The sequence below is a fragment of the Ammospiza nelsoni genome, chromosome Z (genome assembly GCF_027579445.1).
Source record: "Ammospiza nelsoni isolate bAmmNel1 chromosome Z, bAmmNel1.pri, whole genome shotgun sequence".
NCBI lineage: Eukaryota > Metazoa > Chordata > Aves > Passeriformes > Passerellidae > Ammospiza > Ammospiza nelsoni.
This window is the reverse complement of record NC_080669.1, coordinates 54,289,041-54,314,279: the sequence shown is the minus strand read 5'-3', so window position 1 is coordinate 54,314,279 and position 25,239 is coordinate 54,289,041. Positions and strand designations below refer to the sequence as shown.

Genomic DNA, 25,239 nt, shown 5'->3' with positions numbered 1-25,239 from the left:
ACTACTTATTCTGAGCAAGAGAGAAATCTTAAAAATTCATCTTATTTCATAAATCATGAGACCTGCCCCAAAATGCACACAGGGATATGACATTACAAAATGGGTTATCTCTCCATTTCAGAGAAGTTGCGATTCCTGTCCAAGTGACCTACAAATCACCATGTCAGTTTAAAAAACTATAGCTAAAATAACATGTACTTGCCAGCAAAGCCAGCCTGGAAGCCAGGAAGTATAGATAACACCACAACCACCACAGGAAGGTGTTCAGTCTATTAAAGCTCATTATCACATCAATCGCAAGAGACCAAAGGTTTTGGGAAAATGGATTTCCAGAAGTTCCTCAAGGAAAAAAAAAAAAAAAAAAAAGAAAAAAAAAAAAAAAAAAAAAAAAAAAAAAAAAAGTAGAAGAAGACCTATGTTTATAGCTTCAAGAGGTAATCTGTCACTAGGAATCCACATAGCTCAGGCAGACAGATCCAGAGATGCCTCACAAAGCAGCTGCTGCTTGAGGTTTTATAACAAGCCAGACTGTACTTAAAGCCATCTAAAAGCTGTAGCTATCCTCAAGGAATTTTGATTACTCAAACCATAACTGCTTTCTAATTAAGCGTATTTCATCTCTAAGCTTCCTTCCTTCCTCCAAGCTACTTCCTTCTTGGAAATATTTATGAGACTCAAAAAACACCAAACACCTCTAAGAGAAGCAGTTGAAAATATTATGCAATATTATATGAACAGAATATTCTGAAATACATTTTTGTATTTAAAATCGCTATGTACAAATGACATCACTATCCCTTTCACCATCTAGGCAAGTAATTTCTCTACTGTACTTATTCCTCTGCCTCTAGAAGGAGGCTTATCCTTGTAGTTTTGGTAGGGCACTCATAACAAAAAATATAAAGAAAAAAATAAAACCAAAACAGGCATAAAGCTTAAAATTACTGAAATACCTAACTAGAGGCATCAAATATTTGCTTGCAATAATTGAATTATTTCTGGTGCCTTTTTAAAACTGTAAATCAATTTCTCTGGAATACTTCAGAATTTTCTCACAGCTAGCAAGTAGTTTTAGTTCAAAAATCAAATTAATTTATACAAAGCAATGTCTTAGCACTCAGTGGTTGCATTTTGAAATCAAACCTTCCAGACTGATCACAAGCAGCACTGCTTCTCTAATCTAGACAATTCTTGCTAATACAAGAACAATTGATTTTTAAAATGGCCAAAAGGTTATTTAATTTCACATAACGGTGCAAATGCTAATCCTCCAGACAAGCAGCACAGGAAGAGTATCTCCATTTGGTGTACTCACTTACAGAGGTGCCTATCTTTCTCCTTTGCCAAAAATATTTACCTATTATTGACTTTACTTGAAGCACCACATTTCCAGACATATAAACAACATCCAAACAATTACTTTGAAAGCTCAACTTTTAAGAAGTAATCTCAAATTTTAATCATCCACATTTACATTCTTATTGAGCTACACCAACACATGGATAAATCTGTTCAGAAGTTACATGCTTTGAAATATTCTACGTGCCTCTGAAAGTAACAGCGTTTAGGAAGCACAAATGTTATATTTCTATAGAAAAGAAGGTGTAAGAAAAAAGACCTTAACTCCCAATAATATCCAGCTTCTTGGGAAGGTTGTGGATTCCCTTTCCCCCTCTGCAACAGAACAGATCACTAACGATAGAACTGTAATCCCACACAGTTCGTGTAGAACTATGCCTTCAGAATGCCTCAGCAGTAACAAGCAGCCACCAGCTGGCAAAACCCTAGTCAGCCTAAAACAAGCATGAAAACTGAGACTGGGAATTATTCCCCTCAATCCTGCCAAAACACTTGGCAGCCTGCTTTCCTTTGTGCCTCAGTTTCATCATCCGAGAGATGAAAATAATGATGCCGGTTTTTTTTTTAGGGAAAGCATCAGAGCCCCGCTACAGGGATGACTGGCGCCCAGGACCACATGGGAAGTAACCAGACGGCCACTGTACCCGCTCCTCCCCAGTTCCTCAGGGAATCCCCTCCACTACTTGGACCAGCAATAAGACAAAGTGTGCGTATCTTTCAGGGCAGCAGTTTTCTATCATCTACAGGCAACAAGAGCAGACCACTTGCGGTGACGGCAACAAAACGCAAATCTCTTCATCAAGGAAATGGGCGTCGGTGCCACAGCCACGCTTGTGTGACAATCGAAAAGGCCGAAAGACGCGAGTTCCGCGAGGGTCGCGACACGGTTGCCAACTGGGCCGGCCGGCACCAGCCACCGCCGCTCTGGGGAAGGCGCAGATAACCTTCAGCCTGACCGTCCGCGCCAGGCGGGGGCAGGGCTGCGGATGGGGCCCGGCGGGGCTCGGCACCCCCAGGCCCCGCAGCCGCGGCCCCGGGCGAGGCCATGTTGCGCTCTGAGCGTCACGGCCGGGCAGCTCCGCCGGCGCCGGCGAGAGCAGGCTGGACGAGACGAGACACCGCCGCGGGGCACGGCTGGCGATCGGCCCGGGAGCCGAGTGGCGCAAGACTGCCGTTCGCCCGCCCAACCCGGCCCGGCCCGTCCCCATGTCAGCCCTGAACGAATGTCCCGCTGCCCCTGCCCGGGGCGCACGGCCCGGAGGAAAAGGACGGTCCAGCAAGGCCTCCGCCGGCGGACGTCCCTCAGGGAGAGGACGCGGTGGAGGGGAAGAGGAGCCCCGCACACGGCCGCACATCCCGGCACTTACCCGGCGCCACCGCCCGCGCTGCAAGGCCCCTGCCCCTAAATAGCGGCACAGCCGCCTCGCGCCATCGCGCCGCCGTCCCGCACGCGCGGCCCCGCGCCTGGTCACGCTCCCGCCCCGCCCCAGCCCCGGCGCGCCCTTCCCTCCTCCTCCATCCACGCCACCATTGGCCCGCGGAGCCCGTGACGTCATCTCAAGGGGCGGGGCTAAAGGAAGGGGCGGGGCTTCCCGTAACGCGGCGGCCGGTGCCAGGATCCCGGGGGCGCGGGGGGGCGCGCGGGGGGCGCGCGCGGGGGGCGGGCGCGGCGGCGGCGGGGCCCTGAGGGCGGCGGGGCCCCCCCCCTCCCTCCTCCGCGGCGCTCCGGCCCCTCCGCCCGCCGCGCCCGCCGCCCCCCGCAGGGCTGCCCCGTCAGGGTGTGTGCCAGCTCTGGGCGGCAGCCGCCGGACCCTACCCGGGCCGCAGCCGGCCAGGCCTCTGGAAGCTTCTCCCGGCCCTTGCCCGGCCCGGCCTGCGCGGGCGGCGCGGCGGGGGAGTTGTTCCGAGCCGGCCTGAGGAGCCAGCTGCCTTCCCGGCGTTTCGCAAGATTCCCCTGGGAGTACGGGCGGCTGGAGAATGCTCTTGTCAACAGCTGCCGTGCGAGTAAAGCGCTGCCATCCAGAGCAGTCTCCATGTTCCAGTTCCTGCAAATCGGTCAGGATTCTAGTCCCTGAGAAAGGTGTTTGTGAAAGGTTGCTGAGGAATGGTCCTCAATATAGATCGTTAATATGATCATGACCCACCTTATCGCTGGACATTTCTTCATTCAGTAACTCTGAAAAATTACTTGTGTAAATCACAGTAGTGTGCTCTAAGATGCTTTCTTCATTCCAGATTAATTTTTTTTCTGGTTCATGAGTAAGAAAGAACACTGCCACGCCAGAAGCTTGGTGCTGAGAGTGTCTAAATAGGCTGTTCCTAATGAGAAAAGTACAAGACATCACTGATGCATGTCTGAGTTTCTTTCTACTGAATTCTTTAGGGTTTTGCCTCCTTAGTTCTTAAGTTATATTTGGGCTTAAGTAGGATATGAGGTATATTACACTAGTAGTTATATCATTAGATGAGTGGGCAGATTGGCTAGATAAGAAAGACATCTAGTTCAATACCCTGTTTCAGGCACTGACATGAACTGCTAATAAGACAAGATTTGGAATTTTGGAGAAAGACAGTGGGACATAGTCTGTTTCTCACAGATTTAGTACCAGTCTCTGATTATGCTTGGTGTACTGTCTCAGATGGCTTAATCCAACAAAAATGTTGTTGCTAATTCTGAAAATGCTGTATTTTTTCTATGTAACAGAGTAAAGCTGGATGGACACTTTTCAACAGTCATTTAGTTGCTCTGCTTTCCTAACAACAAAGTTGTTGGTATTTACATAATTTCTGATAGGCTATTTATGTAGGCTGCAGATTAAATGCATTACTTTATGTCCCTGCTTGCAGCTGATGCTGTCTAGTAACCTTAGATGCTGTAGGTACTGCTGTTTTATCCCGTTGGTGGTCTCTGCACTCTATAAACTCAGTCCTTTCCATTTCCTCCTACAGAATTTTGCAGTTCAAACCCTTCCTAAAGTATCAGGACAAATGGCATCTGCAGAATAAGTTTCACAGTTTTTTTCAGCATGACAAAAGTATAACAGTTGGTCACTTTTGCTTTCCCACCAAATAATGGTTTTTATATTTGTGTCTACATTGATTCTGGGTTACAGTTTGGGACTGTACAAGTACAGTTTGATTGTATAATTGGTGAATTTCAGTGTGTATGGATTTGCCTGTTTCAGCATCCTCAAAAAATCAATTTTTGGCAACAAAGCTTTAAGTGGGACCAGGCTCTAACCAGAAGGACCAAAAAAATAATGTTTTTCCTCTTGTTTTAGCATGTCTTCTGTCTCTTGTACGATCACTTGTGTTCTGCTGCTAAGTAGACATTCCAGAAGTAGGCTCTTCACTCTCCTCCCTCCCCCAGCCAACAAAAAACCTCTTATGACATTCTTATTCTGAAATCCTATAGCCTGAAGCGATTCCTGGTATATTGCCAGAACTTGTAGAACAGCCTTCCATCTCCCTTCAAAACCAGTCCTGTGACAGGCTTCACTTACATGTGACATGCATTGTAGCTCTTCAAATAAGCAAGAGATTGTGTATTTCACAGACTATCTAGAACTCAGTGTAAAACTGTGTACACATATCTGATGTTATGTCCAGAAACAAAATCATTTGTTTGCAACAGCAGTTAATTTTTCTGTATTGACACAAAGTACCATTTATTCATTAGGAATTTAGTTTCCAAAAATCTGATTGTTCTTGGACACCAGCCACTTTCTGGTACAAGCAGGTAAAAAGTTAATAGCATTACAACTGCCACTGGATGGATTCAGGACATTTGGGATCCCTATTAAAGAAGAGAATTAAGCCATTCAAGCATATTGTGAAGTGGCTTTTCTGCACATGGATGATTTCCAGGAAAGACTGTTTAGTTTGATTTACTGCTTCATAGTCTTCCCTACTGTTTATGGCTTTATACTGTACTGTGTATGTAGTATAGTTCTGGTGTATAGGTAATATAAAAACCAGTTATTTAAACTTCCAAATACTGAGAGAAATTAAAAATTCTGACCACATTTTAAAAATGTTTCTGCCAGCTAGCATTTTAATAAAATATTGCACATATTTAATAAAATAATGCATATTGAATAAAGCATTATATGAAATGTTTATTTTATATATTTAGGTAAATGTTTGGTCATATATTCCCTAAATATATGAGGCAAGAATAAAAGAAAGCTAGTTGTCAGGAATTGGAAGGTCTTTGTTAGCAATTACCCTCTTCTTATTCACACTGCAATTTGTGTTCCAGCAAAGTGCTCACATCAGGCTATGTGGGATATTTCCAAGCTCTCGTGATACACAGTTAGGATATCAGTTGGTGAAGCATGCCTGCACATCCTCTGCTTTCTCAGTCCCAGAAAGAAGGAGGCAGCCTGGAAGTGTAGAGATGGGCACTGACACTTGAAAAACAGGTAGCTGTTGGCAAAGGTTGATAGCTGTTCAACTGTGGGAGCAGAGATATTTTTGGAGAAGCTGTTAGAGATTGCTGAGGAACCATCTTGTACCACACTGTGGATATTTTCAGTGGATTTGTAACAAGTTGTGAAAAAATTTGCAGTCTGCATAATCCACTGAATCTTACAATAGGTGAGCCACAGAGAGGAAAAATCTTTCTGGAATGTATTATTATCTTAGTGTAAGGATGTGGAGCATCAGGGGTGTGAAAAGATTCCTCACTCTGACTACACATGGGGTTTTTTTTGGTAATTCAGGACTCTCAGAACAGAGATGTTGGGAAAGATTCAGTAAGGGAGAAGCTGAACAACAACACCCTTTAATGGCAGCGTTCTGACCCATGCCCAGACATTTTCTGTGAGATGAGTGAATCACTATGTAGAACTGTTTGCCTGGGAGGTTCAGTAAAACATCTGAGCCTCTTGCTAAAGTGATAATGCTGTCTCAGCTTGTGTCACTTCTCCTGATCTTGAACTTATAATCTCCAATGTCTAATGTTCTTTAACATGAAGAAGAGTCACTTAACTTTTCCCCCTTTGCCCTGAGTGGTCAGAACAGTAGCAGACTGTTGCATTGAAGCCACAGTCTTGTAGGTCAAAAAGTCATGGTGATGTCCTCTGAAGAGGTAGGGAGGAGACATCAGCAAGGAAAAAAAAAAGGCTGATGTAACTTTTGGAAATTATTTAGTGACAGTTACAGCACTTCACAGCCTTTTAACTTACCAAACATAAGTAGCTCAGTGGCAGCAAAAAATGGACTTTGTAATTCACTACTTCTTCCTGAGGGAGATGTGAGCATATTGCTTTTTTTTGAGAGCACGCAGGTGTTTGTAATTTGTGTGACAAACAAGTAAAGTTCACTGAGCCACAAGCAGTCATGGCAACCTCGTATGTACAGCTGGGTGCTTGATGGCATCTCTTTACAAGAGAGTGAGTGATGCATATTGCAACAGGACTGACCTCATTCGTTAGCATTGCTGTGCCCAGTAAAAGGGCACAAAACCTGAGACTCTGGACAAGACCTTGCAAAATTCAGCCAGGGTCTGTAGCGCTTCATCAGGACTTGAGAAATTCAGGAGAATCTTGTGGTCATTGGAAGAAGCTAGGAATGGAGATAACTGACTCCTCCCTGTGTGATAGGAAAGCTTTGGATTGCTGAAGAGGGCTTGACTTGGTTCTTTCATTCTGATTCTCAAGAATAAGAGTAATAACACCATGAAAATACAGCCTGGCATATAGAATAGAAAAAAGAATGGTTGTAGCCCACTTTAAATTAATGGCACATCTCATGGAGAAGTGTGCCTAGCAATCTGCTTGCTTTTCTGCAGTGGAAATTAGAGCTAATGACATTTTAGACCTAGACAGGAAGCTTTAACTGATGGAACATGTTGCTAGGGGATTTTTTTAATGAAAAGATAGAGGGTAGGATAATCAGAAAAAAAGTGGTCTGGTCTTCACTGGAGGAACAAAACCAAAGGTGAGATCAGAAAAAGGAAAACAAATATTAAATTTCAATGAAGATAAAAATACTGTAAAGGATTAAATTGATCAAACATGGAAAATGGTTAAGTCAGAATGAGCAATGCACTTCACTGAGAAGAAATGCTCGTTCAGAACTAGGGTGAGGTGAAGATGTTATGCTGCAGTCTCTTACACCACATGAGAGAGCTGCCCTTGAATTTAGTATACTTTTGGCAGCTGCTGGAGCTAAAATGCTTTTGGAGTAATTCTGCACACAGAGACAAGAATGTGGATGTGTTCTTAAGGCAGAACTCTTGGCCAGTAAGTAAGAAGACCCAACTAAGAGTAGCAGAAGATGATTAAAAAGAAAATGACATCTCAGATTGACTGGAATTATGTTTCCTACTTGGCCACAAAGGCTTTCATGAGCAGTTTAGCCAATAAAAAATATGCCAGAAAATATAAGTCAGTACTTTTTTGTCAAAGTAATGAACTCCATGCACAGAATAAAGTTATGTGTGAAGAACAGCTGAGCTGGGCCTAATTATTTGGGCTGACAAAAGGCATGCTAGCAATAGAAAAAGACATTCTGAAACCAAGGCTGTTGTTCAGTCTGCTCTGTGCTGGGAAGCCAGTCTGTCTTACATCAATGTAATTGTGGATTCCTTTCAGATATCGACCTCTTGAAAAACACATGGGTGGCGCTTCTGTCCTTTCCAGTGAGTAAGGTAAGAGTTCTAGTCAGGTAAATTAGCACTGGCCATGGTTATCCAGGCCTTCCCTTGAGTTTTGGGCAGGCTGTAGCAAGATTCTAGTTGGTGCAGAGCAGCACTGTGGACGTGCCTTTTCAGGTTGTATGATGACTGGCATACAAGGTGTAGAATCACAAATAGAGCTCCTGTTCGTGGTCCTCAACTACAGAGTGTAGCAGGCACAGCATAGGGGTGTCTAAATCTGTGCAGCACACTGTGGTTGCTCCATTTAGCTGTAGCCACTCCAGACTAAGGCTAAAACTTGTCTGTGTGAGAGCTGGTCTTAGTGCAATACTCTAAACACAAGGAGTGTGTATGAGTTAAGCTGTGGTTGGAAATGTTGGCTTTCTGATACTACAGCTTGGGACTTCTCAATAAAGGCTGGTAGAGACATATTTAAGAAACAGTGTATATGTACCTTACAGAAGGGAAATATGCTACAGGCAAGCTGCTGACCAGTCCTTTTTGTATTTTTCCATGCTATATCTAGTAGTCTACACTATGCCACTGAAATCAGTACAGTGAGATACCACCTGATTGCCAGGAAGAGAGCTATCATCAGTGAGAGATAGGTAATTGTCTTGAAGTGACACGTTTTAAAAAAGAGGCCTTGACAGCTTCAAGTTTTCTGCTTGAGCTGTTAGAAAACACAAAAGGCTTGAGCCTGTTGCTACAAGTAAAGACTGAGGAATTCACAGGGAAGTACATTCTCACCACTAACACTGAACACTGAAGTTAAGTTAGTATTAGATAACTCCTCACTGACTGCTGACTTACTGTTAAATTGGCTAATGCTATTCAGAGCAATGTAGACATGGTAAAATATATTCAGTCCTGAGCACTTTACTGATAATGTCACCGAAATGAATGCTTTGTGAGAAAAAGTAACAACTTTGTATGATGAAGGAATGAAGACCTCAGAATAAGAAAAACTGAAAAAGCAGCAACAAAATTCAATATACCAGTTTGTAAATGAGCAACTAAGAGATGCAGAAAGTAATGTAGGGTTTTTTACATGAAATTGTATAGCACATAAAGTAAACAACAGAATGAAAGAGTGCAAAGGAGAACATTGGCTTTTGGTAATAATTTCTAATTGCTGAGACAATATACTATAGACATATGTATATATATATATATGTATATATATATGTATGTATATATATATATATATATATATATATATATACACAGAGAGAGAGAGACAGAGTATAGCTTCCATCAGCTACAAGACTAAAAAGTACCTAGAAACTTCACTAAAAAAAGTCAAAGAAATAGAAATAGTAACGATTTGTATTAGCCAATTCATGTGGTCAGTTCATGGTACAAAGAGATAGGTAAAGATCTTTGCCCCGTATGTTTCACTGCCTTTGATCTATCTTCTCTTGTTCCACTACCCTACCATTTATTTACCATTCTTTGCCATTTGTTAAGAGCTTTTCCTTTCTTTTATCTCCTTTTGCTCTTTTTGTCCTTTGCCATTGCCAAACTCACATTCATGTACTTTCCTATCTGTTTCCTGTTATTTCTGCTCCCTTTAGCAGAATACCTGTTGTATTTACAAGTTTTCCAGCTTAAGTCTGTCAAAATAATTCCTTTTAAGAGTTATTTTAGGAGAAAGTTAGTTGCTTAAAAGTACTTTTGTTCTCAATTTATAGCTCAGCTATATAACAAATCAAATTCTGCCAAAAATCAAAAGTGACAGAGTTCCTTACCACCAAGGCACAAAAAGTGCTTTGTATTAAAAATTTAGCAAACAAAATGGTGGTCATGCATAATCAAGCCCAGTTTGTCAGTATTGAAACTCTTCCATAATGCCAATAGCACTAAAAGATTGCTTTAAGAGATAAGCCAGAAACATACAAATCCTGGCCTGAGAGCATCTCCTTCACTGATCTGTGAAGCATTCTTTTCAGAGCTAAGGCCCCAGTGTAGAAATTGTCATTGTTACTTGAAATTCTGCTATGAATATTTGTAATCAAACTTTAACTTCCAAGAACAGAACTTGGTATGTTTTGTGATTTCTTTTTCGTTTTGTTTTCTCTCTCACTCTCAATTCCCAGACTGGAGTAGGAGTACATTATCTTGCTGGTGTGCGAAAGTATGGAGAAAATGGCGATCTTCCCCAGAATCAGAGGTCCTAAAAGATAAATGAGAATGGCAGAAAAATGTTAGTGGTAAGAGATGTAACATACACACCAAACTATTTGCATAAACATAGACTAGTGTGCCATCATTCTTTACTTTATCATTGTCTGCTCATTTATTTTTTACTTTCCTGTCTTTTTCCTTTTGCCTTTCTTTTATTCTGTAATTGGAGCCACTTGTCATTCATTCTGTAAGGGTTTACTTAAATGTATTTTGTCTATAGTTAATTAAGCAGTGGGAGAATCCTCTTGAAGAGTTCTATATACTCAAGATCAGGTTCAAGTCACATCATCATCAGTATATCCTGAGAGATACAAACTTTTAATATTTCAGTGCATTTTTAAAACAGATCCTTTATGAAACTGCTTGCTAATATTTCTTCCAAAGTTACAGTTTATTACATATTACTTGAATTTTATTATATGACTATCTGTGACAATCAATATCAACTAAAATAATAATTCATTCATCAATCAGAAGAGGCATTAACATTTTTACTATCAGGATAATTTGTATGCAGTCCTTAACCATATGAATAAATGTATTTCAGAAATGCTTATAAATTCATATATCACTCATTATTGTCTGATAAACTTGATTCAACAGGAGTCATTATTACTTCTAATGCGTTGGATATGATGAAAATTTCTCAGATTATGTTGATATTCTCCTCCAAGCTTCTAGTCAGCTTCATAATGTAAATTGCATGCATGTCAACATGTAACATGTTGGTATAGAAGATAAATGTAGGTTCTTTTAAACAAAATTTTTGAAAAACTGTAGTGTGGAATTGGATCACCTCATCTTTGGATGTGTTGAGTTCACTGTTCCCCCACAAGCTGGAAAGTGATTAATACAAGCTTTGAGAGATGGGTAGATCCACAGCACTTGCAGAGTTTGCTTTCTAAATTATTTACTAAATTATTTTACAATTCTATGGTAATCAATAACTTATCACTAAAGATCAAGCTATTATCCCGTATGCTGTGCAATGCATTTACTACTTACAGAATTACTGAAATGTATTCAACACACCTTCTTGATTTTTTTAATGTTACATTTATGCATACCTTATTACAAGTTTAAATGTGCATCACTGATAACACACCTACTTTACACAGACTTAGATGACCATTAATGCATGGAAATACAGCAATACATTCACAATAACCCACCATCTCCATTGGAGTGATTCCATGTTTAGCGTAAAGATGTATTCCATATATCATTTTGAAAAAAGCTACCCTGTAAGTGCCTTTGCATTACCCTTCCTAGTTCTGGGAAAGCTCTTCAAATGTTGTCTAAGCCATGGTCTGAAGTTGCTTTGCAAACTGTTGGCAGCTCAGGGTTTTGTAGAACATTTGGTGTTCTCAGGAATGACCTGATAGTTGCCTCATCTCCTGCAGTGTTTTAAGTGACAGGCTGTCCTTTTCCTGCCTTGTCTTCTTTATATCTTTTTCCACTACATTTATTTTCCCTGACTTTTGCTTCTGAATTTATTTAGTGTTGTCCAGGGCATGTCTCCCCATCCAGAGGCAAATTTGGTTAGATAGATTGGTATCACAGCCTGTGACTGTGGGGAACCCTTGCTGCTGACAGAAGTACTAGGAGCAGGTACAGACAGGGGAGAAAAGGAAGCAGTGAATAACGAGGTGCTATTCTGTGTTAGTGCCTGAGTTAGGAATTTATGGTGGCTGTATTCAGCACTGGTGAGGCCACACCTCGAGTCTTGTGTCCAGTTCTGGGCTCCTTGCTGCAAGAAAAACATTGAGGTGCTGACCTGAGTCCAGAGAAGGGCAATGGAGCTGGGGCAGGGTCTGGGGCACAAGTGCTGTGAGGAGCAGCTGAGGGAGCTGGGGGTGTTTGTCCTGGAGAAAAGGAGGCTCAGGGGAGACCTCATCACTCTCCACCACTGCCTGAAAGGAGGCTGTGGCTGGGTGGGGGTCAGCCCCTTCTCCCAAGCATCCAGTGAGAAGACATGGCCTCAAGCTGTGACTAGGTTGGTTCAGATTGGACTGCAGGACAAAGATTTTCATGGAAAGGGTTAATAAATATTGGGATGACTGCCCAGGGATATGGTGGAGTCACCATTCCTGGAGGTGTTCAAGAAATGACTGGAAATGGCACTTAGTGCATGTGACACTTAGTGGTGATCGGTCAAAGAATTGGACTTGATGGCCTTAGAGGCATTTTCCAACCTAAATGATTCTGTGATTATGTGAAACTAGTACCTCACATACAGATGAGCTATTGATGGTATGGTGGTGGGAACTTGTCCCCTGGGAAGCAGCAGTTCCTGGCTCCTGCTGAGTTCCTTCCAGCAAGTTCAGCCACTGAGTTAGAAAAGAAAAACACAATCTGACATATAATCCTTGACAAATTGCTGACCCTTGTATCGGAGGGATGAGAGGAAGCTATTATCTATGTTCACGCAATTCTTTTCTCTATAAGCAGTAATTCTTTGTCCTCAGCCTTAAAAAAATATCTGAAAGTCTGAAGAAAGTTCAGTCTCATTTCTCTGTGTAAGAAGTCCCTTTTACAGATGATTGAATTCAGCCATGTCTGGAGTGAATGTAACAATTGTTTAAAAATGTGAAGTCTTAAATTATATCCATCTGATTCTGTAGAGGAATTTTGCAGGCAGGAAAAAGTTAATTATTCAAAGCTGGATCCAGATCAGGATTAGGTTTATCGGCTCAAACACGGTAAACTTGATAGCTCCAATGTGGTAACTGACACACTTTTTAAAAATAATTGTGAGCATGTGCAATGCTGTAAGAAGGTGTTTCCCCAGCCAGCTCAAGAAGCAACTTTTTATCTGTTCATTATTCAATTACACTTTTCTTGAGAAAAGGAATGTAAGCTAACATAATATCCCAATACTTACTGAAAAAAAATCCAAGTAGAAGCTTTTCAGGTCATAGTTTAGAATTCCTTGGTTTTGCTTTTTTCCCCTCAAAATGGTCAGGGTCAACATGACCAGTATGTTTCCATTGTTCTCATTAGTAGTAATGTGATGTTATCTTGGTGGTGTGATTATTCTGAAGAATCACAGCTAGATTTTTGTCATATTAAGGGCTGGCAGATTTGGTTCCTGAACAATGAAGTGAAACTTACTGAGGAAAATCTAGACCAGCAAACCTAATGAGTGTTTTATTAGTGACCCTGTAGGATAAGAATGTTCTCTGAGGATTTAAATTGTCAGCCATTATTAGAAAATTAAACACAAGTATGATTTTATATTAACCCTAATCCTAATTCTATTTAAATAAATAGGTGTTTGCTGTTGAGTTCAATAACAGCTGGTGTGGACTCCCTTGTTGAATTCCGCAAAATTCAGCTGACCTCGCTAACCCCTCTTATTTATATGGAGCCTAAAGTATCAGTACCATAAATGGGCAAAGATTTTCAAGAAAATACTCAAGAGAATGAATTTTCATGAGAATTATCTTATTTAATCTAAAACTTCAAATCTGACTTATTAAGCAAGTTAAAAGATTTTAGAGGTTATAGCCCATACTTAGGGTGATGTTAGTATTGCCTTCTAAAATAGCTTTAAGGAGGATGAAACTCAGACTTAATAAATAAATAAATAAATAAATAAAACTGTCACTATGCTCTTAAGACAAGTTGGTACTCAGAAATCAATAAGAAGAAAATACCGATTTTTAGTTAAAACAATCAAGACATTTTGAGTTGCTTACGGAAAAATAGGATCATTGTGAAACTACCTTGAACTGTTCAGAAACTTTATAAAATATTGGTACAAAAGTAAGGTTATTTCAAGACACAATGGCATTGTTTTTTCCTTTTCATAAGTTGTTATGATTAACTGAGGAGGAAGAGTTTTCTAGGATACATACAGCCTATGTCAGGTAAAAGAGCCTTTACTTCAGCAGGAACCTTCTTAAGCTGTATAAAGCTTGATATTGTTAATGCAGTATATCTATGTTGAATGAATTTGTGCCTGTTTGTAGAACTTTGTTGTTGTTGTTGTTGTTGTTGATGATGAGCCCAAATGCAGACAAAAAAAGTAACCTCTGGCAGGCAGAATTGATTTTCTGCAAGGGAGTTTAATCTGTTTTTTGAACAAAAATTGAAATGCCCAAATAATGCTTTGTGACATTGCTTATGTACAAATGGAGACTGAAACAAAAGGTGTTTTCTTGGAAAAGCTTAATGTATAAAAGAAAAAGTAAAGGGAAATTCTGTACTCAATGAAGTTAATTATTTTTCCATTGTCTTGTAGAAGGTCAGTTTTCATCTTCAGTTTTCCAAAAATGGACTATTCAGGTGAGTAGATTCAATATAGCCAAGCTGTAAACAAATACAGTAGTAGAGGTCCTCTACATTTTCAGCCTTTAATGGTACATTTTAAAAAAGGTGTGTCTTTTCAATTACAGTTGATTTTTGAAACAGGGATGACAAGACTAGTGTCAATTTCTTTATGAAATGAAGCTGCAGTGTAATGGCGAAAGACAGGATGCCAACTACATGACTGGCCGACACACATCTTGAAAGGAAGGGAAGCACAGTGAATACACTTCCTATTTGAGTCAAACCCTAGTTCTAAAAAAAGAATCACTGATAATAACAACAAAGTAGGTTATGTGAAAAGGGTGAAAAACTGTCAAGGTAAAAAGGAGGAAAACACAAGTAACAAGATTATTGAAGAGATACCGAGGACATTGTGCCTCTGTCAATGATATTAGGTTACCGTATAAATTTTAGCTACTGCAAGAAGAAGGAAATTTATCATTACCTTACACAAATAATGCTTCAAATAAATTGCTTTAAGCAATAGATTTCTTTAAAACCCCACCAAGTTTCAACTTTAACCTTCTCTATTTCTTATGCCAGGACCTCTGGGGTTTCTGTTGTGTTTTTTGTTACATTAGTACAATGGGCATATAACTGATTCTTCTGTGAAACCAAAGATATTTCTCTAATTGTCATGAATGTGTTATATTACCTAGTTCACTTTGGATTCTTACTGCTGATAGTATTTGCTGGCTTTTCAAAGGTATTTTAGGTGACCATTTTAGGTATAGCAAGCATTGTTTTGTCTAATGTAGGCATAGGAAATGCTTCCTAGCCCATCTAATGACACTAGGAGGAGTTTGGAAAATTTTATCATCTTAGTATAATTGGTTGTGGTATACTAGTAGTAGAGTCAAACCCTGCACCATTCTCCTCAGGTACAAGTTTGTTAAAGCTTTTCCCAGCTGCCTGTATTTCCTAGACAACAGTCAACATCTAAGCAATGCCTTGCATTTAAATAAATGTTCGAATTTGTGGGCCAGACTATAAATTCACAGACTCCAGACTTTTCAGAATCTGTAAAATTTTCACTTTTTTGTGACATCTGTTATTTTGTTAAACCTGATCATCAAACAAAGCCCTTTGTGTTCTCCACTAACCAAGATTAGCCATCTGGCATCTATCTGTAGATTTACTTTCCCAAACCGTAATTTCTTTCCAGTGCTAAGCCTAGGCGGATGACTAGGGGCCTCCATTGGCGTCTGCCTTTCTGTTATTTTTAAAAATTACTTCCAGTATTTCTGCCCAGTACTTAGCACCCTTGTTTACTTTAGAGTATTTCCAGCAGATGGAGAAGAATGTTCCATTTTCCTCACATTCAGCACATTTCCAAAGAATGCTGATTTATTTTTCTTTTTTTTTTTTTTAGAGCTATAATGAAACAAGATACTACTGGAATAATATGTTTCAAAAGGGGTTTCTTTCATGGCTGCACTTCTTGATGATCATAGAGATCTCTTAGATGCCACTGTTTACCTTGCTTTGTGTTGCTTTGACTATGGCATAAAAGCAGAAGAATGAATCTGCTCTAAAGAAGCGCTCCAGGCCTTCTTCCCTGCTTCATGCCGCTCTGTATTCATGCTAGCTGTGGCTGACAACTGAGAAAACAAACAGCTGCTTCAGATTACAGGAAGAGCAAAATACCGCTCAATTCCAACATAAGAATTGTTAAAAAAGTGGAAAAACCCCACTGCAACATTTTCTGTAGTTTTCCTCCTGGTTTGGAAGAGTGCCATATTTGCATGCTGTGGAGGCTTGTGGAAGCTTTGAGTTATAGAGACAAACACAACGGTTTTGGTAGTGCTTTATGCCAGTGACATGGCTTCTCCAGCCTCTGTCCAATGTACAGAGTTTATATTTTAAATATATTGATTAATACCTCTACAAGCCTGGAAAGCACACACTGTTCATGCACTTAGCAGTGTTGGGAAACCAGTGAAGCTAAGGTGAAGTTATACTGATGTGGTTTACTTTTAAGGGTTATGAGGATGGTGCTTTACTCCACCTGTTTAATGTATTGTCAGAAAGAAGAAAAGCTGGTGCTTTCTACTTGTGTACTTTGTGGCCCACTCTCAAGTTGTACCTAGGTAGTATTCTCAGCAGACAGACTACTACATTTCACTGAAACAATTCAATGCCAAGCCCATGAAATACAGATAAGAAATGAAATAGAAACATTGATCTAAACTTTGTGGCTAAATAATTATTGGTAGCAAGAAGTCTGCCTTCCCATTTTATTTATCCACTGTTTCATCTAAATCAGGCCTTAAATCAGTTTTGAATGGACTGAAGTCAGTGTAGTTTAGAAAGCTGTCGTGGAGGTTTCTGAAACTTTTCAATCTTATGTTAAGAAAGGCTGTGGGCAGTGTAGTGTGATAGGAGTGTCTGTATGAATGAAAAAGTTATTATACAGGACACAGAACACACTCAAATAACATTGGTGGGAAAAGTCCAGGGAAGGAACTTGGGAGTAGGTTATGGTTTCTAATCTTTCCAGGTTGCAACACAGGCAGAAGCTGTTTCAGAGTGTATTCTGGAAGAGTGGGTGTAGAAAGTCATGCAGTGCTCAACTAGCTCATGATTTGGCAGGTGAATTCCCCCTTCAAAACATGCTCATAGCCTGTAGCTCCTGGCATCTTGCCTGCTTTTCTGGTTTGAAATGGGAGGAGTGAATTTTCATGTATAAAAGTACTTTTGTCTACAATTTACCTCAAATAGTTGTTGAGCAGCTGCCACACTTTCTAGCTGGCCTTAGGCCCCCAACCCTATGACAGAGAAACTTTTTTTTCCCTAAAGCACTGGACACCATAAAGATATAATTTTTTGTTATTTTTAAAAAATAGAAACATTTGAACTACTTTAGAAATACTGTTCAGACACAAATTAGACTTTCTTTTAAAGAAGCCAAGAAATATTTGTGGACAAAGATATTTGTATTTTCATTTTCCGTATTAAATCATTCAAAGCTTGTGAATGCTGATTACAGCATTTTCTTTTTACTTCTTGTAATCTTTCTCTCTAAGAGAAACACCCATATAAGCATTACAGCAAATGAGTCTAGCATGTATTTAATTTTTCTCTTCACCTCAGGAGTGTAAATGAGCTCAGAAAAAGATTGTAAAATTCTAAAAAGTGTTTTGAATTACTAACAAACATGATACACAATGTATCTTGAGGCTCTTGTGACACAAGACATAAAGGGTTCTGACAGTCCTGCTGCACTTATCTACTAATATATTTTGCAGTGCAATTGCATCCCAGAATGCTATAAACATTGTTTTAGAATTGACTGGAACATCTGACGCTAAGTCAGTGTTTAATTCTGACTGGCCCTATGTTCCTCCACAATCATTTTACACAAGCATATGCAAGATTTCCAACAGCTGTACTTTTCAACTGGCCTTGCAATCTCTCATTTTAGACAATATGTTTACATCTGTGGCTTCTAAAAATGGTAACAGGAATGAGGTGAAGGGTGAGAGATGCTTTGCAGGAAGACTAAAGAGCACTCTGTAAAAGAGTCTTCAAAATAATTAAGCTGAAAGAGCATGTATTTCTTAGTTTACCTACATTGCTGATATGTTTCAAGGAGCATGGGCTATTACCATTAATTTAAAAATTGCTAATAGTTAGATAAAGTCTAAGGAATCATGCATATGTGATAATTATGCTTTATCCACTGCTAAAATGCAGCCCCCTCCTAGGGTGAAATAGTGACTGTTCAAAAGGGCTTGTCAGCACTACAAGGATTCTGTATGTTAGATAACCAGTGACTGATATTAATGGATGACTTGAGAATACCACAATTTTCAGTAATTAACTGTAAATGGGCATCATGCATGGCTGAATCGAGAAACCAACTAAGATATCTTTGCTGTATCACCTTGACCAAAACAGTTTCATTTTCCCCCTCTGCATAGCCTGCTTATTTGTCATAAGTTTGGGCATTACAGGGTCTATTTATTGTAACATATTTGCAAAGTAAGAAGCTCAATGAGGTTTAAATCTTCACTGGAATGCCTAGGTGCTACTTTGATATGAGGGAATAAATTACAAACAGTTAAATAAGTAGTTACATCTTATGTATAAAGGATGCACTTTAGTGCGATTGGAGCCTAATGGAACAAGAATGAATAGCAAAAGATTTGCCTGCAGCTTGGGAGAGGATGGATGCAGTCTGAGACAATGCTGGCTTCTGCCACAAGCTGTATTTCCAATTATGCCGACAGCAAAGTGAAAGAATATTTTGCATAATGGAATTCACATTATTTTTCTGGATAAACCAACTGCATGAACCACACCCTAAATGTTTGCTCATTTATAAATCACAGCAGAGACTACTGTCATGTGCCCTGCTGCTCTGTGACATTGAGCTCTTTCATAATGTATTAATTGCTTACTTTCCTAAACTCCTGCTTGAGACTATTTAAAGTACTCACTGGTGAGATCTTAATTGAAACTGGATAAATATTCCCAGAAAGTCAAAACAGTTAGCATTGTCCTGGCATTTTATGGCATAACTGTATGATGCTAAACATCTTGGGTGTAAATAGAAAACTCTTCTGGGTGGTGTGTGCACCAGCTATCCTGGTGCTGGCCAGTATGGACAAGTGGTATAAAATCCAGATCACTGCAGAAGGAATTCCTGGCCAGGAATCCACCGGGAGAGACTCTATTAGGATGACAATGGGAAGAGAAACAGTAAGATTCTCGGGGTCTGCCTGGAAAGAAGGTTCCCATTTTTGAAAACAGAAACAGAAACTTGATTCTGGTGCTTGTTTCTTTGTATGTAGGAAGCATAACCCTGCTGATATTGAAAAACAAGCAGACCAAGTCAGAGACCATGCTGCTTATCTCTTATGGATTTTATTCAGATTTATTTGCTAGTCCCTTAGGATCCATGCAATAATTGCTCTCACAACTACTCTGTGAATGCTTTCCTACTTTCAGGAATACCTCCCTGAAAATTCTTAATTTAACTGAAATCACATGTTGAGGTTCACCTTGGAAACAGAGCATCATGTGGTTGTTCCTCAGTTCCTTCCTTCCCCCTTGCAAGAGCTTTCCAGCATGATTCTGTGTGGACACATGGGACTTTCATCACACAGAGTTCCATTTTGTTGCTCTGGTCTCTATTCTTTTGAACTAGGCCCTACAATTTCCTCTTTGCAGAGGCTGGGGTGAAAAGTGTAAGCTTCAGGAAGCAAGTTCTGTTTTCAATTTAATGTATCTTACAAATCTATTGAAAACACTAATAAAATAAGTGAATGTGATTATGCCATTTTTATAAATTGACTTTTTTTTCAGCGTACACAGCAGAAATTAAGTGCTGATTTGAGATAGCCATTTGTGTTTTCCAAGATGCATGTTCAACATTCAGCTGACACTCTTTTACCATTAAAAACAAAACAAAACCACACCCAACTACCCCACATCACCAGATACTCACATTCAATGTTTTCTTAGTCATCGCACAGACAAAACTACACACTCTGGGAGACCTGCCCAGGAAGATTGGGTAATCAGTTAAAAAATGACAAAGTGAAAGTTTTAGTCCAAAAATATAATGCCTGAACAAATGCATGTTAATACAGTGAGGTGGTACACTGCAACTAATTGCAGGTGCCTAATGTTGTGACATGGTTGTTTTACAGAGTTCACATGTTATAATTTCCAACAGTTCATCACTCTTACTCTGTATTGTTGGCATTGAGGGCTTACTATTCTTCATCCTACCATGTAGATAACAGCTGGAGGATCTCCTGAATCAGTGCTCCAGATTTCAGGAGTCACCCATAAACATTAAAAAGGAATACTCCCCTGCAAAATTCAGACTCTTGAAGAAATCCAAAATGTTGTCTAATCAAAAATGTTTTAGAATTACAGAATTTTTCAGGTTGGAAAAGACCCCTAAGATCATTGAGTCCAACTATTAACCCAGAACTACCAAGTACTACTACTAAACCATGTCATGAAGTATGACATCAAGGTTTGCTTTTAAACATCCTCAGGGATGGTGACCTGCCACTTTTCTGTGCAGTCTGTGCCAATGCTTGACAGCTCTTTCCATGAAGAAATTTTTCCTAGTATGCAATGCAAACCTCCCCTGGTGCATCTTTAAATTGTTTCCTCTTATTCAATTTCTCGTTACTTTGGAGAAGAAGCCAATCCCCACCTGGCCACAGCCTCCTTTCAGGCAGTGGTGGAGAGTGATGAGGTCCCCCCTGAGCCTCCTTTTCTCCAGGACAAACACCCCCAGCTCCCTCAGCTGCTCCTCACAGCACTTGTGCCCCAGACCCTGCCCCAGCTCCATTGCCCTTCTCTGGGCTCTCTCCAGCCCCTCAGGGCCTTTCCTGCAGTGAGGGCCCAGCCCTGGACACAGCACTGGAGGTGTGGCCTCAGCAGGGCCCAGCACAGGGGGACAATCCCTGCCCTGGCCCTGCTGGCCACAGCATTGCTGATCCAGGCCAGGATGCCATTGGCCTTCTTGGCCCCCTGGGCACAGCCTGCCTCATGTCCAGCTGCTGTCACCAGCACCCTGAGATGCTTTTCCATGGGGCAGCTTTCCAGCCAGTCTTCTCTGAGCCTGGGACTGTTATGATCCAAGGACAGGACCTGACACTTGGCCTTGTTGAACCTCACACTGTTGGCCTTGGCCTCTTGATCTATGCTGTCCAGATCTCTCTGCAGAGCCTTCCTGTTCTCCAGCAGACCAACACTCACACCCAACTTGGTGGTGTCTGCAACACTGAGGATGCACACTCAATCCCCTCATCCAGATCGTTGATAAAGATATTAAACCGAAATGCCCCCAGTGCTGAGCCCTGGGGAGCCCCGCTGATAAGCGGCCACCAGCTGGATGTAACTCCACTCACCACCACTCTCTGGGCCAGCCATCCAGGCAGGTTTTACCCAGTGAACAGAGCACTTGTCTGAGCCATGGGCTGCCCACTTTTCGAGAAGAATATTGGGATAAGGTGTCACAGGCTTTACAGAAGTCAGACAATATTCACAGCCTCTTCCTTGGAAGATCAGGTGGTCCAGCAGGACCTGCCTTTTATAAATCCATGCTGGCAAGGCCTGATCTCCTGGTTGTCCTGTAAGTGCAGTGTGATGACACTTAAGATGACTTATTTCGTGACCTTCTCAGCATCAAGGTCAGGTTGACAGGCTGGTAGTTCCCCAGATCCTCCTGCCAGCCTGTCTTGTATTTGGGCATCCTATTTGCTCACCTCCTATTAACTGGGACCAGTCTTGTTAGAAGGATTGCTGATAAATGACAGAAAGTCTCTTGGTGAGCTATTTTGCCAGATCCCTCAGTACCATTGGGTGGGTTTCATCTAATCCCATAAACTTGTGGGGCATCAGGTGATTGACTATGTCCCCTTGGGTTAAGGGGGCTTCATTCTTCTCCCCATCCCTGTCCTCCAGCTCAGCAGGCTAGGTATCTAAAGAAAAACTGGTATTGCTATTAAAGACAGACACAAACAAGGCATTAAGTACCTCTTCTGTTTTCTCCTTTGTCACAATATTTCTCCCCATATGCAGTAAAGGATGGAGATTATCCTTACCTCTCATTTTGTTGTTGATATATTTATGGAAACATTTTTTTACTGTCTTTTAAGGCAGTAGGCATGTTAAACACTCTTTGAGCTTTGGCCATCCTCTAGCATGTTTTTCTCTGTAAAAATTCACTTTTGACCTGAGACTTGATTTCTGTTATGAAAATGTAATTAAAAATAGCTTGAAAGACAATTTTTCAGACTAAATCTAGGTTTGAAATTCTTGCTAGACATACTTGAAAGGAAGTAGTTCACACTTGTGGTGGCATTTCTTTGAAGGTCTCCTCATTTAGAGAACATTTTGACACAGATCTCAGACATCTCTCATCCTCAGTCAGCTGAGGGATTTAATTTTTTCTTGAAAACTGTTTAGAATTTAAAAAACCTCAGCTTGGCTACCACTGTAATATTGTTACTTAGTCAAATAATACAACATGGTTATGCATAGCAACCGACAGAAAACCCCCACCCAAACTGATGTGTGGAATGCAGAATTTATCACGCTCTTGCAGATTGTAATGTTGCAGAAATGCATATGATTGACAGAGTTGAAAAGATGGGCTAGGAGGCAACTAAAGCTTCTACTGGTGTAAGAGTGTACTGAAAGAAAACCATAAAAAAGTGACATCTAGTGCAGAGAAAAAGTTCGTGTTTTAAATTAGGATAGTTTAAATCATCATTTGAAGCAATTAATACTTGTTAGTTTGAACTGTCCCAATTATTGAGTTTAGCCCAAATTTGCATTAGCAAACTTGTATTATGGAGTTAGAATGTTAAACAAGGGAGTTAGCTAATGTGGATTTTATTTTCATATCATTTGGTTGGCACAGTGACACAAGAAAATTTTCAGATCAGGCTGTTGCCTAAAGTAGAGTGTGTCATGAAGAACTGAACTCATCCTACAGCTTTCCACTGGCCTCTGTGGTTTGAATTGATGATTTTGGTTAAGCTTACAGAAGCCAGTTGTAAGCGCTGGCCTTTTTAATCTTAAAGACAATTTAGAGAACAAATAAACTTGTGATTAGATTTTACTGTGAGGGTTTTCCATTTGGTATAAATAGAGAACATGACAACCTTAACCCTTTGCTATAGTGAAGCTGTCAATACAGCTGTGCATTCTCAAGTGCTGTTCACCCAGCATCTTTTTTGGATGAAAATATGACGTGCTGAGGTGCTTACCAAAGGGTGCTGCCCAAGAGAGGTTGTACTGACCACAAGTACCATTTCTGATGTCCCTTCATGGCTGGTACTACAAGGCAGCAGCATTTTAATTTGGATCACCTAGGGAATGTGAAACAAAACAATCCATTGTGATGATGAGTGTTATGTGATGGGTTCAGTTAGGGTTCACAAAACATGTCAGGAGAGCAGCTGGAATGTGCTCTTTATGGATTAGTTTGTTGAATCTGTCTTCTGTAGTTTGGGAGGGCAGAGTGGTTTTGTGACTCCAAAAACCCTGCCTACTCTCTTCCATCATCTAAGGAGATTATGGAGCAGAGAGGACAAGGCACATTAAGGAGACAAAGACCTAGTCTCAGCTGGCAACTCTGTGCCTTTCCTAGCCCAGAGAGTAATCACACAAAGTAATTGCCAAGAGAAAGTTCCACTTAATTTTTCTGAAGATACAGGCTGTTTCCAGTTCTTTCCTACTGCTCTGAAGTTGTGGTTCCAGGTAAGATTCCCAGAGTGTACTGTCCGTAGCCATTTTGGTTTCCAGTCTGTGACTACTATGTATTCCCCAGCAGAAGCCCTGCAGCTGAGCTGGCCAAGGTGGCTTTTGGTCAAGAATAAGCATAGCCAGTGGTCAGGCTTTGCTGTCAGACTCTGACTCCCTGCACTGTATCCTGAGAAAAATCATTTATCATCTTTATGTTTCAGCCCTTAAATTGCTTCCTGCATTCCTCCACCTGATTGTCATAAATACAGAGCACTCAAAGCAAGTTCCCGTAAGAAAGGAATATATAAGCCACACTTTGGAGGTTTAACACTAAAGTTAGCTCCCACGGGCCATAGTTCTAAGAAGCCATTATTGGAAATTTATTGTCTAATCTTTCTGCCTTAGTTTCTTTGTATGTGACAGTGGGCTAATACTATTTACTAACCTATGGGGAAGTTTGCAGTTATGGAATGATTCCTTTTTTGTCAAGTGCTTATTTCATTAGAACATATAAATATATCCTCCAGTTGGCTATGAGATCTCTATGGATTTAAGTAACCACTTGCTATCATCACATAAAAGCTGAGAGGAAAATAAAACCCCTGTGAAAGCAGACTATCTTCCTGTCTGTCACCTTACCAGAAAACACCAGAAGCATGCAAAAACTGGTACTTGCTTTTTTTTTATTTGCATGAGGAACTTACGCTGATTCCTGCCAGTTTTACAGTGTTCTTTTTTACCTTTGTTTGACATGTGCTGATCTTACAAAAACAATATTGAAAGCTCATGTTGATAAATCTGGCAGTAAAATGAAATTTTATTTGTGAAGAATTTGGAAAAGTATTTCTTTCTATTGTGTGTAACAATTGCGTCAGTAAAGAAGGTGGTGTCTGAATTAAGAACTACTCCAGTAAAAGTAATTTTGCTGAAAGTCCTTACACATTGATTTTTGCATTTCTGAAACTAAGTTGTGTGAGGTCTGCATCAGGAACAGTATAGGAGAGGCTTTAGCTGTGCTTGTAAAGTGCCTATAAATGCAGCATTTGATTAACTGTACAGTAGGTATATATGCAGTAGTGAAAACAATAAAATCCTGATGTAAATTTTTCTGGCAACCCCCCCCCCCCCAACAGAACAGAAGGCAATAGATGGACAGTAAGAAGGTATAGCTGAAGTTTGTGGCACTGTGTGTGAGTAGGGGATCTGCTTCTCCCACCCCTTCTCCTCAGTTCCACTCTTACTGACTAATCTTCCTGATGTAATCTTGAAAGGAAAATCTGTGACTGTGGGATCTTTTGTAGTGGTGGTGATGGCTACAGAGACATGTTGGGAGAGCTGGACCAAGCCTTTTCTTAGTGCATTAGTGCGTTCAGACAGTTTCAGTCCGCTCCTGTGTGATACAAGGAGCCCTGGCACATTCTTCTTCCGGAGGATGGAATTCCACATGCTGAGCATAGAAACCTGTGCAAAGTTGCAGGAAGGCACATGTGTGTAGAGTCAAATAGTACTCTTAG

The 25,239-nt window shown here is 40.5% G+C and overlaps 1 protein-coding gene across 2 annotated transcripts in view; it reads right to left on the bottom strand.

Moving 5' to 3' along the window:
• IL6ST (interleukin 6 cytokine family signal transducer) overlaps positions 1-2,823 on the bottom strand; it is a 32,739-nt gene extending 29,916 nt beyond the window's left edge. Inside the window, exon 1 of one of the 2 annotated variants that reach the window (XM_059492662.1) lies at positions 2,727-2,823. The gene's annotated coding sequence lies outside the window, so the exon portion shown is untranslated. The remainder of the gene's footprint in view (positions 1-2,726) is intronic. The other variant, XM_059492661.1, reaches the window with a different exon arrangement.
• Positions 2,824-25,239: the final 22,416 nt, after the last annotated feature.